Source organism: Lepisma saccharinum, chromosome 5 (assembly GCF_977018435.1).
Source record: "Lepisma saccharinum chromosome 5, izLepSacc3.1, whole genome shotgun sequence".
NCBI lineage: Eukaryota > Metazoa > Arthropoda > Insecta > Zygentoma > Lepismatidae > Lepisma > Lepisma saccharinum.
Genome location: NC_139233.1, coordinates 23,269,001 through 23,283,627, shown reverse-complemented (window position 1 = coordinate 23,283,627; position 14,627 = coordinate 23,269,001).

Here is a 14,627-nt window from a genome sequence, read left to right as displayed (position 1 = left end):
GAACGGGAAAAGTTTCTTTTCCTGTCCCAACATATTTCGTCCAACTATCCCTCTTCCAAGTTTCGTGAATTGCAGAGAACGGATACAAGCGCAGTTTTCGCGAATGCACTCGGCCCGTTCGCAAATCGCTGTTGTCCATAAAAGACACTTCCAAAACCTTCAACAGGAAGTTAAAATACTCTCAAAAGCCTCGCATCTTTATGAATGTCCTTTAAATGTAGAACGGGTATCGAATCGTGACAAGGTGAGACTCGGTTGTAAAATATAGCCAAACTACTGTAATAATCGTATTGGTTGCTACAAGGAGGACCCGGGTTCGATTCTCGTGATTACTAATCTAAGGCAGGAACAATTTCGTAAAATCTCTGCATGAGAGGGCTCTGGGAGTCATCAAAACTCGTCAATGCGAGCTACCGAAACTGTGGTGCTGATAACATTACCTCCATTATGGCCAAGATCGAGAATGTGTGGAGCCAAACCTCTACACCTCCATCTGTCTTTATGATAAGGTGCAATGGCGGAGATAAGGGTTCCGCAGAGTCAATGGGGCATGGGTGCAGGGTCACCCTGTAGGTTCAGCACCAGAGTTCATTAGAGAATCTTTGTTTTATCCACTGGTAATCTTGTACAGGGAATTAGACGATACACTTCCTTCGCCATACGTATTCCTAAATGACCTTCGACACAAATGAAATCGTTTCCCAGTGTAAGCATGCGCTCTACAAATGAGTACCAAAATGTTTGTGCCACAGGCGGTGACTCTACCCAGAGTCCCGCGCTCACGTCTCAAGGTTACGTTGTTTTGCTTCACAATGTTGACAACACCAACCATATTAGTATTTTCTTGCATATGAAGTGTGTCAGCCTGAAAATAAATTCAATTAAATTCTCGTTGCAATTTGTTTGCATTCAAAAATATGGCACCTAATTCATGTGAAACTAGAGTAAAAAGTTATGATACTCCATTTATATAAGGCGTCGTCGCCTTGTAATCAAGGGGTCCCGGGTTCGATACCCAGTGGAGGCACATGACACAGTGGTTCAGATTCCACTTTAAACTGTAGGCCCAGTCCAGATTAGTCTTTCTGTACATAAAGTGGGCTTAATGCAACAATTCAATTAATCCATTTATATGGGAAGGAGGTGAGGTAACAAAGTAGGAATCGATGACATTTTTACGTGGAATGAACAGTGGAGACATATTTCATATTTTACACTTTCTTATAAGAAAAACTGCAATTGTTAAATTAGATAATAAGAGTATATTTACAATTCCAAAAGAGATCTGCACAGAGTACCCACGATAAGAAAGCGAGTGAGCCTCAGAAAATTTATGCTTATGCAGGAACATTTTCAAATTTAGATCACCCACTCCTGCAGTCAGACGCCCCTATCGACAGCACCACAGTTGATCATTCAATAATTAGTGCACAATCCCAAAATTAATTTTCGTCATCAATGCAGCAGCACTTTCCGCTCCCAGCGATAGTAAATAAACAAAGTTAATAAGAATTTTCAATGGCAGAAGCTTATTCGTTTGATGTATATTTGTACACTGCTTGATGCGATATCATTCTAATTCACTGCTTATATAACCATGGCTATTTGCCACATTGAAAAGATACAATTTGGGAACAGACATACGCAATGTTTAAATGCGACGCGACAGTTTTTGGGCCTGCAAATGAAAAGCTTGGTGAGAAAAAAAAATGCTGAATTCATAGATGTTTTTCTAATCCCCCCCGCCCACACACACACACATGGAAAATCACCGGATGACGCCCGTATGTCACCCCTTTGATGTGCCGGGGAAAATAATATGTTATTATTATTGTGGAAAGGGTTAATTAGCCTGTGATTTTTGCCTGTGATTCTATTTTCCTCTCTATTGGATCCAGTGCCGACAACATCAAAGGCGAACCCGCTGTCACATCCAGCAACCAGGAGTTTTGCAAAGTGCCGTTTGTTTGCGTGGAGACCAAAACACATTCGTCCACACACGCTCACACATGCTCGGAGCTATGGAACGTTAAACAAAAAGTCATGTGCAACTGGGCTCGCGTGTGTGCGCTTCCTCTTGACCATAGAATTCAAAGGGAGATGGTATGGAAGGCATGGGGTCGTCATCCCTCTCTCTCCCTCAAACACGTCGCACCCAATAATCATCTCCATTTAAACAACAATCGCCGAGGGTGTATCTGCGCAACAAACGTTTTGATGAGCATCGTGTATTGTTGGCCTGGTGGCGACCAATCGCGCAAAGACAATAGGAGGAGCTCACCCCCCGTGACTATCAACGCTGGACAGCCATCGAAGCAAATGACTGAGCTATTGCCCGTGATCAAATCCAATTTTAATGGTGTTTTTTTTCCTGCTTCTGGATAATTTTTTTTTATCCGTCCCCAATAGATTGATTTGATTCGCTGTCCAGTTAAAATTAACTCCAATCAATGCTTTGTCGTCTATTCGTCCATTGTTGGGCCTCCTTCGTGCAACAATTCTTCCCAGCGCCAACAATCGTTGTTTGCCCATCGACGCGGCTATGTTGATGACTTTATTGTTGGCTTTGCTGAACGTCATCGCCAATATAGCGAACACAATTTCTGTGAACTTAAAAAAAAATCAATGAAGCTATTTACTTCCACGCCTGACAAATCAGAATTTAAATTATGTGCTCGCTTCTTCAATCGCTTGAACTGATAACGTTATAAAGTAAATCTGGCAGAAACATGAAACTGATTAAACGACCCACAGATTAGTAAAGGAGATGTGATTACCCTAATTTATTAGTTTCTTTTATTTGGGGGTAGAGTGGGAGAGGGTGTATTTTCTGGCGAATCACATTTAATACCCTTAAACATTTGTTTTGCTTAAAGAAGTTTATTTATTCATCTAGTTTTCCTTGTTTGCCTGTTGGGGCGCTTGGGCGGTGGGTGGGACTGGTCAAATGGGGTCATCTGTCCCCCGTCCCCTTCTGGCGCCATCACTGATCACGGGTGTATGTAAATGAAAGTCAGCATGCCATTGCATCCTCAGTATCACTGTTCTGTAATAATAAATATCACTTCTTTATGGACTACAAACGCTATAGAATCCATTAAATGATCACGTCCCTAAAGAAACATTCAAAGCTGTTTGCATCAAGCAGCTAGAATTAATAACATTGGTTTCACTACCGTTCATGGACGTCCGGAAGAGGAGGGGCAAGAGAGGGCACGCCTCCCCCCTCCTGGAAGATGCGTTATATAGTAATTCATATATGTAGTTTCATTTCAGTTAGAGTAATGTAAGGTTCAGTTAGAGTAATGTAAGGTACCTGAACGCAATATGGCCTAGTACCCAATATGGCCTATTTGCTGTTTCCAAGTAGTTACAAGGTTAATCCAACAGATGACGTTAGTATGACATTTAGACTGTCCGAATGACGTGATTGAACCTGTTAGCTATACCTATAGTACTATAGTACAGTAACTTGAGGACAAAGAAGCGAAATAGCTGGATCTCGTGATTGTGTTCTACGTGATCAAATATTGCATAGTCAAGTTATTACTTACTACATCTTCCAAGTGATAGGTGTTTATATCTCTAGTACATATTATGATAACTCATAATTTGTACTTCAGAACAATGTACAGGATGAGACAGTCAAACGGGAAGATGCAAGAGAAGCACTCTTCCAGCAAGATGATGCAACTAGCCGTACTGCCAGAGTGTCTATGCAGTGGCGGCGATTAGAGAGGGCGAGGGGGGCAGTTGCCCCTCCACTTTTCGCCACTTTTGCCTCAGCACTATGCTAAACCTTATCTGCAAAGGGAAATATACTGTCTTTGCACCCCCAGTTAGTTTTGGCACCCCATCCCCGGTTTTGGAACCCAATCGCCACTACTGTGTCTATGGATGTGCTTAGACTCGTAATTCCTGGTCCTCTCATTAGCAGATTCGGTGATATTCCGTGGCCTGCCCGTTCACCCAACTTGCCAGCTCCTGACTTTTTCTTTGGGGTTACCTCAAATCCAAAGTATTCAAGGACAACCCTTCAAGAACCAGGGATGATTTGAAGGAGCGAATTCGGCAAGAGATCCACAACATTCCGTTGGAGATGCTACGAAGCGTCACGGGCGGATTTTCTGAGACTCCGACAATGTGTGCAACACCTAGGACGAAATCTTACTGACACCATATTCAAAAAATGAACATTTTTCAGGTACACTCGTAATTTCAACTCATGTACAGTACATTCATGTTAAAAAATAACAAATATTTGCTCTATCTATTTTTTGTGAATTTTTTAAATCTTCCCATTTGACTGCCTCACCCTATATTTTAGTTTAGATTTTAATCTAAAGTCCTGTTTATAACGAAGAAAAAAAGAACACTATGTAAGGTGAACTCAATATGGCCTACGTAGGAATATATCGTGAAAGACATGCGCAAATGAAACATTTGTTACTCTTATGTTCACGTAGAGTGTGTGGGACTCACTAAGCGTGATAAAGGACCTTTCATTTGCCCAGACTGTGATGAGTAGTCCATGGTCTGTTGGTAACGAATTGTGACACGTCACTTCCTTGTTTATTGGTTTGTAAACAAAGTTATTTCTCTGTGCAAATCTCATATGTCATTATGTAAATAAAATGTATAAATATACTTATCTACCTACAAAAACAACACAGTTGTACTTCTTTTACAATTTCTGTTTCATATTTTGATGTTTGAAAAACAAAATATATGACTAGGCCATATTGTGTACATATTGGCCTAAACGTAACTTTTTAAAAAATCTTTCCTCACCCATGTATTTGGAATTGGCTCCAATTTTCAGTAAACATCCAGAAATGTTCCTTCTTTTAAATCTTGCAATTAGTTTTACCTTTCTGCTATGTACACCATTAGAAACAAACGCAAACCTAGGTAGGCCATATTGGGTTTAGGTTCCTTATGTTAATTATAAACTTTTTACTCTAATACTTATTAGAAGGGCATTGCAGGAACATGATAACTTCAAACTAAATAAGTGGTTTTTAGGGGGCAGCACGAGTCTCAAAATATATAGAACAGGGTGCCCAAAAACAGAGATTTTTAACGTACGCAAGTTTTGTTCAAAAAGCGCCAGAGGCATGAAACTTACGTTGAGCATTGACTTTGTCCATGTGGATATTTTTTAAACGTTAAACAAGAAAATCATGCTCTCTACACGTTCAAAGTGATATAATAAAAAGTACTAAGGTGTAAAAAAGTTTTTGTACGAACATGGAGTTGCAGAAAATTTCAATGATTTGTGTAGATATTTATGGAATTGATAAAAGAACGATAAATTATTACGCACTTTATGCATTACAGACGATTTATAGAGTTAATTATGACATCTTATTAATATATAAAAATGGATGTGTGTGTATACGAACCTGTGTTCAATAAATACGGTGAAAGATTGAATGAATGATTTCATGATTTATTTGCAAGAAAGGCGGTACATATATGCAGGAATACAGCTTATTGTCCTTGAAAATAATCGCCTCCAATGGTAATGCACTTCTGAGAACGCGTGTAGAGGTCTCGCATACTTTGGGCGAAGGCAGCCTGTGGGATGCGGTCGAGTTCAGCGTTCACATTGCGTCGGATGTCGGCAATGCCCGAAAACCGTTGTCCTTTTAAGAGTTTCTTCAATCGAAGAAAAAGGAAATAATCGGCAGGGGCCAGATCTGGTGAATAAGGGGGGTGATGGAATACAACAACCTCCTTACGTGTCAGGAACTGCTGCACGGTTATACGGTATGGAGGCGTGCGTTATTGTGCAGCAGATACCAGGATCCATTTTCGGTATACTGGTGGCGCACACGTCTGATTATCTTCAGAAGGCGATTCAAAATGTTCACGTAGGTATTCTTTATGAATGATCCCTCCAGCATGAAAAAAGATAATCAGTATTGTCTTGATGCGCGACTTTTCGCACCTAACCTTTTTGGATTTCGGTGACCCTGACGGAAGCGCTTGTACCACTCGTACACACACTTTTTCCATAAAGCACTGTTTCCATACGCCTCGCGCAGCATGTCGTGACATTCCCTTCGAGCTTTCCCAAGTTTGAAGCAGAATTTCACGTTCGTACGTTGCTCCATTTCACCCATAACAGCGTCGGTGCACTGCATCTTACTTCCACAACGCGTACACACAAACTGCACGTCTGGACAACAACACGGCTTCGCGAACGATGACTGACAGAGCTAGGGGTTCACTGACCTGACCGTCAACCAGTAGTACCAACTGCAACGCACGCCAGCAATTCAATCACCGTATTTATTGAACAAAGTTTGTATGTATGTATGTTTGTTCCGGCATAACTCTCGAACGTCTGGAGCAATTACAACCAACCTTGGTACAAATATGACCTACAATCTGGAAAGAAATACTATGTGGGTAAGAAAACCCTGGCACCCTTAGGGTTGGTGGGAAGGGGTGACATGTATAAATAATCGAAAACGACCGATATTAGTGTGGAATCCATAGTTTTCGGTGTCGCTGAGATGAATAGTGACACTCCGAATGGCGTTCAACTCCTATCGGCATGGGGGTGAAAAATAAAATGTCAAAAATGACCTACATTAGTGTTGAATCCATAGTTGTCGGAGTCGCTAAGCTAATTGGTGACATTCATGATGACATTTGAGAGAGAGGGAGGGAGAGAGAGAGAGAGAGAGAGAGAGAGAGAGAGAGAGAGAGAGACACTTGCTTTCTCGATCACAGGGGCAGTCTATTAAGTACTGTGTTTCCCTAAAATTAGGAGGGTACTGGCAACATTGGTCGTGCCAGAGGGCAGTACCAGGTTTACCCGACATATAACTGTTATTCAATCAATGCCAAAAATTAATTTATCGTACTAAAAGTCAAGTAGGTTTGGTGGGTTAGGTATAACAACGTGCAACGTGTCAACCCACCAAATTTCACAGCATAGAGTGCTCATTAAAACAAACAAGTTTCCTTAATAAAATTGTTCTGCTTGACAATTCGTTTCGACCATACAATATCTCGAGAAACTAGATTTTATTCTAAATATAATACACATATGCAATCAAGCAGCACGAGTTTATAATATATATATATATATATATATATATATATATATATATATATATATATATATATATATATAAATGGACGTACGTTTGTGTGTTTGTTCCAGCATAACTCTCGAACGCCTGGAGGCCTCCCCGATGGCGCAGTGGTAGCGTCGTCGCCTTGTAATCAAGGGGTCCCGGGTTCGATTCCCGGTGGGGCCACATAGTGGTTCGGATCCCACTTTAAACTGTAGGTCCAGTCCAGATTAGCCTTACTGTGCATCAAGTGAACTTAAAACAACAATCCAATCCAAATCGAAAGCCTGGAGCGATTTCAACGAAACTTGGTACACATATCACTTGCAATCTGCAAATAAATACTGTTGGGGTAAGACACCCATGGCACCCGTGGGGGTGGTAAGGGGTGACATTTAAAAATAATCGAGAACGACCGATATTAGTGTGAAATCCATAGTTTTCGGGGTCGCTAAGATGAATACTGACACCCCCAATGCCGTTCAACTCCAAGTTCATTTTACACTATAGTTAGAATTTATTATTTTCCTGTGTAATAGAAGATTGGGATAAATAAATACCCGGGCAACGCCGGGCAATCAGCTAGTATAATATAAAGTTTTAGTTTTCAATTGCCATGAACAAATTATTATAAATAATCAATTAGATATCAGTCTGGCATGCCTGAAGAAGGCACGGAGCATAGTAAAATTCGGTTAAGGTAAAATTTTAACATAGCTTAATAAAGTCTTCAACGAGATCGAGAATCTGACACAAGTATTGATCTCGTCTGATTTTACAGAAGTCTATCTCGTTCTCGTTGTGGAGATTATCTCGTCTCAGTACCATAGCTGCTTTCGATATTTTCGGGATTTTTCGGGACTCCATGTAAATTGTTACCCCTTTTGTCTCATTGTTGTCTCCTTGAAGAGAGGAGTAAAACATGCTCCTCAAGTAGTTTCTTCATATAGGGTAAAGTGCCCAAATACCGTCCTCCTAAGCCAAATCTGCAATTCTGAAAATTTGTTTAAAGTTTAAAATAATTCAACAACTGATTGAAGCAACTCAACTCCATACCTACTAGTGCTGCTGGTGTGATTCTACTAAATAACAGTGGCGTAGCATGGACATTTCGGGTGGGAACGTCAAGTCCGAAGGAAGGGTCGGCCCTTTCTTGCTTAATAACGTACTTATGGTATTAGTCGCCACAGGAATTGTTTATTTGCCTGAAGTCAGCTGGGTTTTCAATAAAACATCATCCATGCATGTTTTAGCTAGACAATTAGATGCCTCACTATGCCACAAATGTTTTGAACTCTGGTGTTTTATACCTTTCTGCATGACGCAAGTCATTAGAAAACCTACCTGAATCACAAGCGCCTTTGAACAACAGCAGACGTCATTGTTGCGGTTGATCCAACTACTCATTGATTTGGTTTATTTTACTTCGCTTTTCTACCACTTTTGGTTAATCGCGAATATGAATATGAGTGATGATATTGATGAAGGGACACTGACAAAGAACACCCGTGCTCACGCTGGGATTCGAACCAGGGACCTCTGTCGTCTTGGCGCACTGTGCAAAGCAGAGTGGATGATCCAAATATCGTACACTCTACTGACGTAACAGTGCCGATTAGTAATTCAGACCACTGTTTATTTCATCTTGAGAATGCTGATAAACATTTTAAAATAATTTTGTCCAGAGACCATTCGATGTTAAGAGTTTTCAAATGAATGCTAAACATTTCCATTGACACAATATTAAGCAGTTAGATAATAACGAAAAAATACAATAAAAAAATTAATAGTTTTGCGGGTTAAGTGGTAGAGCAGCAACAGGCTGAATTTTTACCACGAGGACTTCACCAACTTACTTCACAAAATATTTTAGTTTCTAATGCACATCGCTGTTCGTGCGATAAATCATACAATGCAGTGGCCATTAAGAAGCAGTATATTTGAGATTGGTAAAGTTACGTCAGTCAATATTGCGTATTGTAGCATCACATAGCACGAGTTGCATGAGAGCGAAGAACCGGGTAGGAATGCTACCGCTGTCGTCTGCTTCAGAAGGCAGGAAGGGTCACATGAACCAATCACGGTAGACCTCTCGTACGCCGGCGTAAGAGATCCCATTTGCGCGCGTGCTGTAGAAATGGAAGCTTTCCCTCCATAAAGGCAGCAAGGAATATAGGAGTCCTGTACGCCGAACCTGCTTGCCGTCCGGCCGGGAAAGGCATTGAAAAGAGTTTCTAGAACGAGTGTTGAGAGTGGAGCGTTGCAAGCGGATCGCGAAAAATAGCTATTATAATGCCATGAAGGTCAAACATATTTGAAATTAGTTACGTTTTACTTTATAATCACAGCATTTTAGCATTTTTGAAATTTTAAATCTGGGAACGCCGGGCGTACGGGCGTACTATAACGCTACGCCACTGCTAAATAAGAGTAAATAATCAAAGGAACGCAAATTTTGATTTTTCTAAAATGGTGTCCTAATTCCGTCCTCCCTTTCCAGTTATTATCTACTCATTTATTTTATGGGAAATTTGATGAAAACAGTGTTAAAATCTCTTGTAATAAATTTATTGAGATGAAAACGTGTTTATACATTTTATACACTTAAGTTACATCTTTTTACCCATCCAGACAAAAATCGCACACAAAGGTTTTCACTTTTGTTGAAGATGAACACATCTCGTGGCACCACTGGAAGCATTTCGCACACTTAACCCATATCTCTCCTCACTTGTCTTGGGAAAAACGCTTTCCACAAATAGGACATGACGCATCTTCATCGCTTGAACTATCTTCGTCATCGGTGGACACCAGTGGAACTATGTTTCATCCTCAGAGTCGCTTGAACTTGGGTCATATTTAATTGTTTTCTTTTTGGTAGGTTTTGTCGATGATGTTCCAAGCTGATCGTTATCTTCAATGATGAAACGTTTCTTGGCCTTTGATTGGGATTGTTTCTTCTGACGCTCTTCAGCCATTTGTTTCTTTTCATAGAGGCTTTTAGAGACATCTTATGTGGACTTCATGTTACCAAGAATTAAGTTCCGGCTCTAGAAGATGTGGAAGGCTGGATTACTGGAACTTCCTGGATGTCTCTTGGACTGACCACTTGAGGTGCAGCTGGTTGTCATCATTCCCTCCATTGTCAGGCACCTATGGCTCTTCAAGTTGTCTAGATATGAAGTCATGCTCTTGAAAGAAATCGGGATCAAACTAATGAATTCCAGTTTTCCTGAATCCATTGACGGCAGTTGCAAGAGTAGCAGCACGAAGGTACGCTTCACAGAACAAACTGGATACTTGTAGTTTCCTCGCAATTCTGTTTGGATTAGAGGTCAACCATTGCTCTATAGCCTTTGCATATAGAGTTTTCAGAGGAAAAATAAATGCTATATCCAAAGGCTGTAGCTTGTCTGTTGAGTGAGGAGGAAGGCACGTGCTCCCTTCTTTTCAAGAATAAGGCATAGAACTGTTAAACACATTATAAAAAGGTCGACAAGTGATCATACATCAATCGAAACTAGTCTAAGTGGTCAGGAAAAAAAATTATATCACAAGAAAGATACATAATGGTGGTCCTAAATTCGACCCCGGAACGGATTTGAGAATCTCAAGAGTGACGGATTTAGGACTCCAGTTATAACAACAATGACGACTGCTCCTGACCAAACGACTACAACTGCATGACTGCGCCAACTGGAACCCAATATTAAAGTACTAACCTACGTATAATTATCAATCACTAAATGATGAAAAACGTACCGCGAGGCGTCAATATAACTGTTTCAAGTTGACTTCACACTGTAGCAAGCTTTCAGACAAACTATTCTTGAAAAAATTAAAGCGTGAATGAACAGCACGAAGCAACAACGTCACTGCCAGTAGGCAATCGAATGGTTCTGAAGATTTTCGTGCTGCTCTCGCAAGATGGCAACACTTTCCATGGAAGTTAAAGAGGGGGACGAATTTAGGGCAGGGGACGGATTTCGGGCACTTTACCTTACATTTTGCCTCAATTTGGTTTTGGCGTATCGTAACAGCCCTTGGACCTACCTACCGACTGCCGGCCAAACTCCCACATGCCTCAGCAGAGGTTGCAGATCATCCAACCAGTTACGGGGTGACGTGTGGTGAGAACGACGAGTTGGTAGTTGTTGTAGCATTCGTAGCTCCATAATTTGCACACGATGGTGGGTTGGTGGGTGGCCACCGGTCCTATAAACTGGCCGGAATCTCAGGAGAAAAGTTGTTCTCCCAGGAGAGTGGAACTTGTGCGCGTCCCGTAGCCAAAGACTGTCGCCTTAGACTGAACGGCCACGGTGCGGGAGAGTTTATTGTCAGTTCCAATTTAAGTGTAGCCTAAAACCCTTATAGTGAATTGTAAAATAACCTCTCCAAAACTTGAAAAAAATATAATTAATAAAACATATATTTATTGTAATCCAATTTTTCAACAGATAATAAAATTAAATGTTTATAAGCTCAATTGCACTGTTTTGCTTCCACTGCTTTTTAGCAAATAGATTACGCGCTGCTTATGTTAATTACCAGAATCTTGATGAAGAATTAACTGTAACATTGCTATACCCTTTCCCCCTCCCCCAGAACCATATGTATTTTTGGTATCCCCGATATTATTTTATATATTCAGCATTTTGGGATAATTTCGGTTTTCCCGCCACTTCTGTATAGATGCAAGATATTAAAAAAAATACAAAAAAATCCTGGAACCCATAGTGGGAAAGTCATTTTTCAGAAAGTGTATGAGAGACAAGTCAGACCAAACGTTTGCTTAACTTTTTGCCTGCAAAATCAACAAATAACCATTTGAATAACTGTGTTGCCTTCCAAAGATTCTCTTCTCTTGCGCGAAAATACTGGTGTCATGTAACTGTCTCCATACGAAGACAAAAAAGAACACCAGACACTGTCGACAAAATCTAAAATTAATGATTTTCCCTATTTCCCTATGGCAGAACGAACTCCGCACTTATACGCATGCCCTTGTAGCGGTTTACCAATTCCCTTGTATACCTAAAAATTTATATGAGCCTCTTCTAGCTTCTCATTAAAAATTCAAAATCTCTCGATCAACGACGGAAAAGCTCGTTACTCATTTTTTATTCCAACCCTCGTGATTAGCAGGGAAAAAATAGTGGTTGATTGTCAATTTCTGTCTCGTTGCGCATTCTCACTCCAACTTTTTTTTTCCAACACTTCACGCGTTGTCTTCAATCAAGGTTGCAAACTAGTTTCTAGCCATTTCCAAATTTTTAATTTTCCTTCATTCTTTTATTTTTACCCTGCGAAGGATTGTTTCATTTTCTTGATCTGCAATGATCCGTGCTTCCATGATTCCACGCAGAATTAACAAGACCAGTCCAATTCATATGAAATCAAAGACGGGTGGATGAAAGGTAAGTCAATTAATGATAGGGTACTCTCATTGGTTGACAGTGTTGCCAAATTTTAACACTATAAAAGAGTTTTAATAATGTTACAAATTGCACTGAATGGAGAACAATTCCAAACTACGTACTCTCTCAATGAACTGAACACAGAATTTTTTTTGATGAAATCGAATGTTCAAAAGTGACAATTAGAATGTAGCATTATTTTACGATCATCGTCTGTATCCGTATATTATAATTACCATAGCATTGCATTGGTATTGCTCTACAAAGAGTATTTACCACCTAAAACACTACTGGTGGCATGAAAAGCAGATGGTTTTATGCCATAGAACAGCTTATGTCTTTCATATGTTTCATACGTTTGTGAAATATAAATGAGATACTGTCATTAAGAGGCAACGAAAAACTCGATACAATTAAATACGAGAATGCGAAAACAGTTAACATTCCGGAACGAGTACTCAAGTATGAGTAAATACCATGTGAATATTTCAATTTAGTAAATTTATAATACGTCATTTTTTACAAAGTAGAAAGTCCTGGGTTCAAATATTATGCACTCGTACACTTTAGGATAACTTAAGTGATTACTAGTTTCTTTGTATTTATATACTACCGCATCTCTCTTTTCCCAATTACGAATTAATATTCTCATTGAGGTATTAGAAAAAATGCTTTTCTTCTCGCTCTATCAATGAGGCATACCCAGACAAAATTTGTTTAGGTCCACTTTTACTTTTTACATACAGGGTGATTCATAATTCCCTTCTGGGCTTCGAACTTTTATAGTGCAATGACTCTAACACATACAGCAAAAAGGTGCATATCAGTACATAAAGAATCTCTCCATGTTTCGTACGCACCTTACACGTGCTCGATATGTGCATCCCTGGCGACGCGGCAGACGTCAATCCTGAAATCAAGTTCATATCACTCACGTTCCGCCATATCATGATCAATCGCACAGGCAGTGAGTCTCCTTGAACTTGTACCGCGCACAAATTGTCTGTAGGTGCTTCTGTTCGATATTTCGCACGAAATCTCCATTGTATAGATCCACCAAGCTTTCTGAAACCTCGGAAAATATGCGAACTAACCAGCCTCCCCCACCCCCTTCTTTCATCCCCGGTGTTTGCTCTGGCGCTGGTCAGGCAAGGACCTTCCCACTTCCGCTGACACAGTGTTGCTAATTTTACTCTCTTCAAGAATTCGAGGAGTGTTGTTGATGTGCGTAGACGTGTTTTTGAGTAAGTGTAAAGTGTCGAAAGTTGTGCACAGCAGTGAGCGAAATTTGCTACTACGAATCATCGAGAAGTGTGAAGAAGAGAAAAGAGAAGGGTGGAATTATCCTCGCGATCAACCCCTAAAGAGAGCAGTATATCTAACGGGCGCTGCGACGCCAAGGTTCCCGGGTTCGAATCCCGGTCGGGCTTGGTTGTTTGTGAATGTCCTTTCATCAATTTCATCACTCATCCCAATCTTCGCAAATTAGCCAAGAGGCACAAAACGTGAAGTAAAATAAACTAAATCAAATCAAATCAAAATATCTAACGGGACGGTCGGAGTCATTGCTTAAAAAACTGAAAAGAGAGAAAAAAGATTTGCAAACCCCTGACCAGAAATTGTCCATGAAATGTACGTAGTGAAAAGAGAAGTTCCTACAATATTGAAACTTTTAGCTATTGCTAAGGAAGAAATTAATTATCATGGGGGGCGAGAAACATTACGGAAAATTATGAAACAAATAGGCTTTAAATTTAAAAAAATGTAGAAACTCTCGCTTAGCTGTGGTTGAACGAAGCAACATTGTGGTTTGGAGAGCAAGATATCTTCGTGCGATCAACAGATTCCGCAACGAAGGGAGGCCTGTTGTTTACATTGATGAAACTTGGATTCATGCTTTTTTCTTTTTTTTTTTACATATATTTTTTTTATAGTTTACATAATTTAGAATATTAATCTTATGTGTTTAAATTGTTGATATCCTTCTGCGAGACAGCTGGCGTTTTTAACTTTAGTGTCCCCCTCCCTCCTCTCTCTTATGCTATGTTATTTGAATTACCACGTCTAGAAACGTATTTGTTTACTTGCAAACCTTTCACGGCACACGCCCACTTCTAGA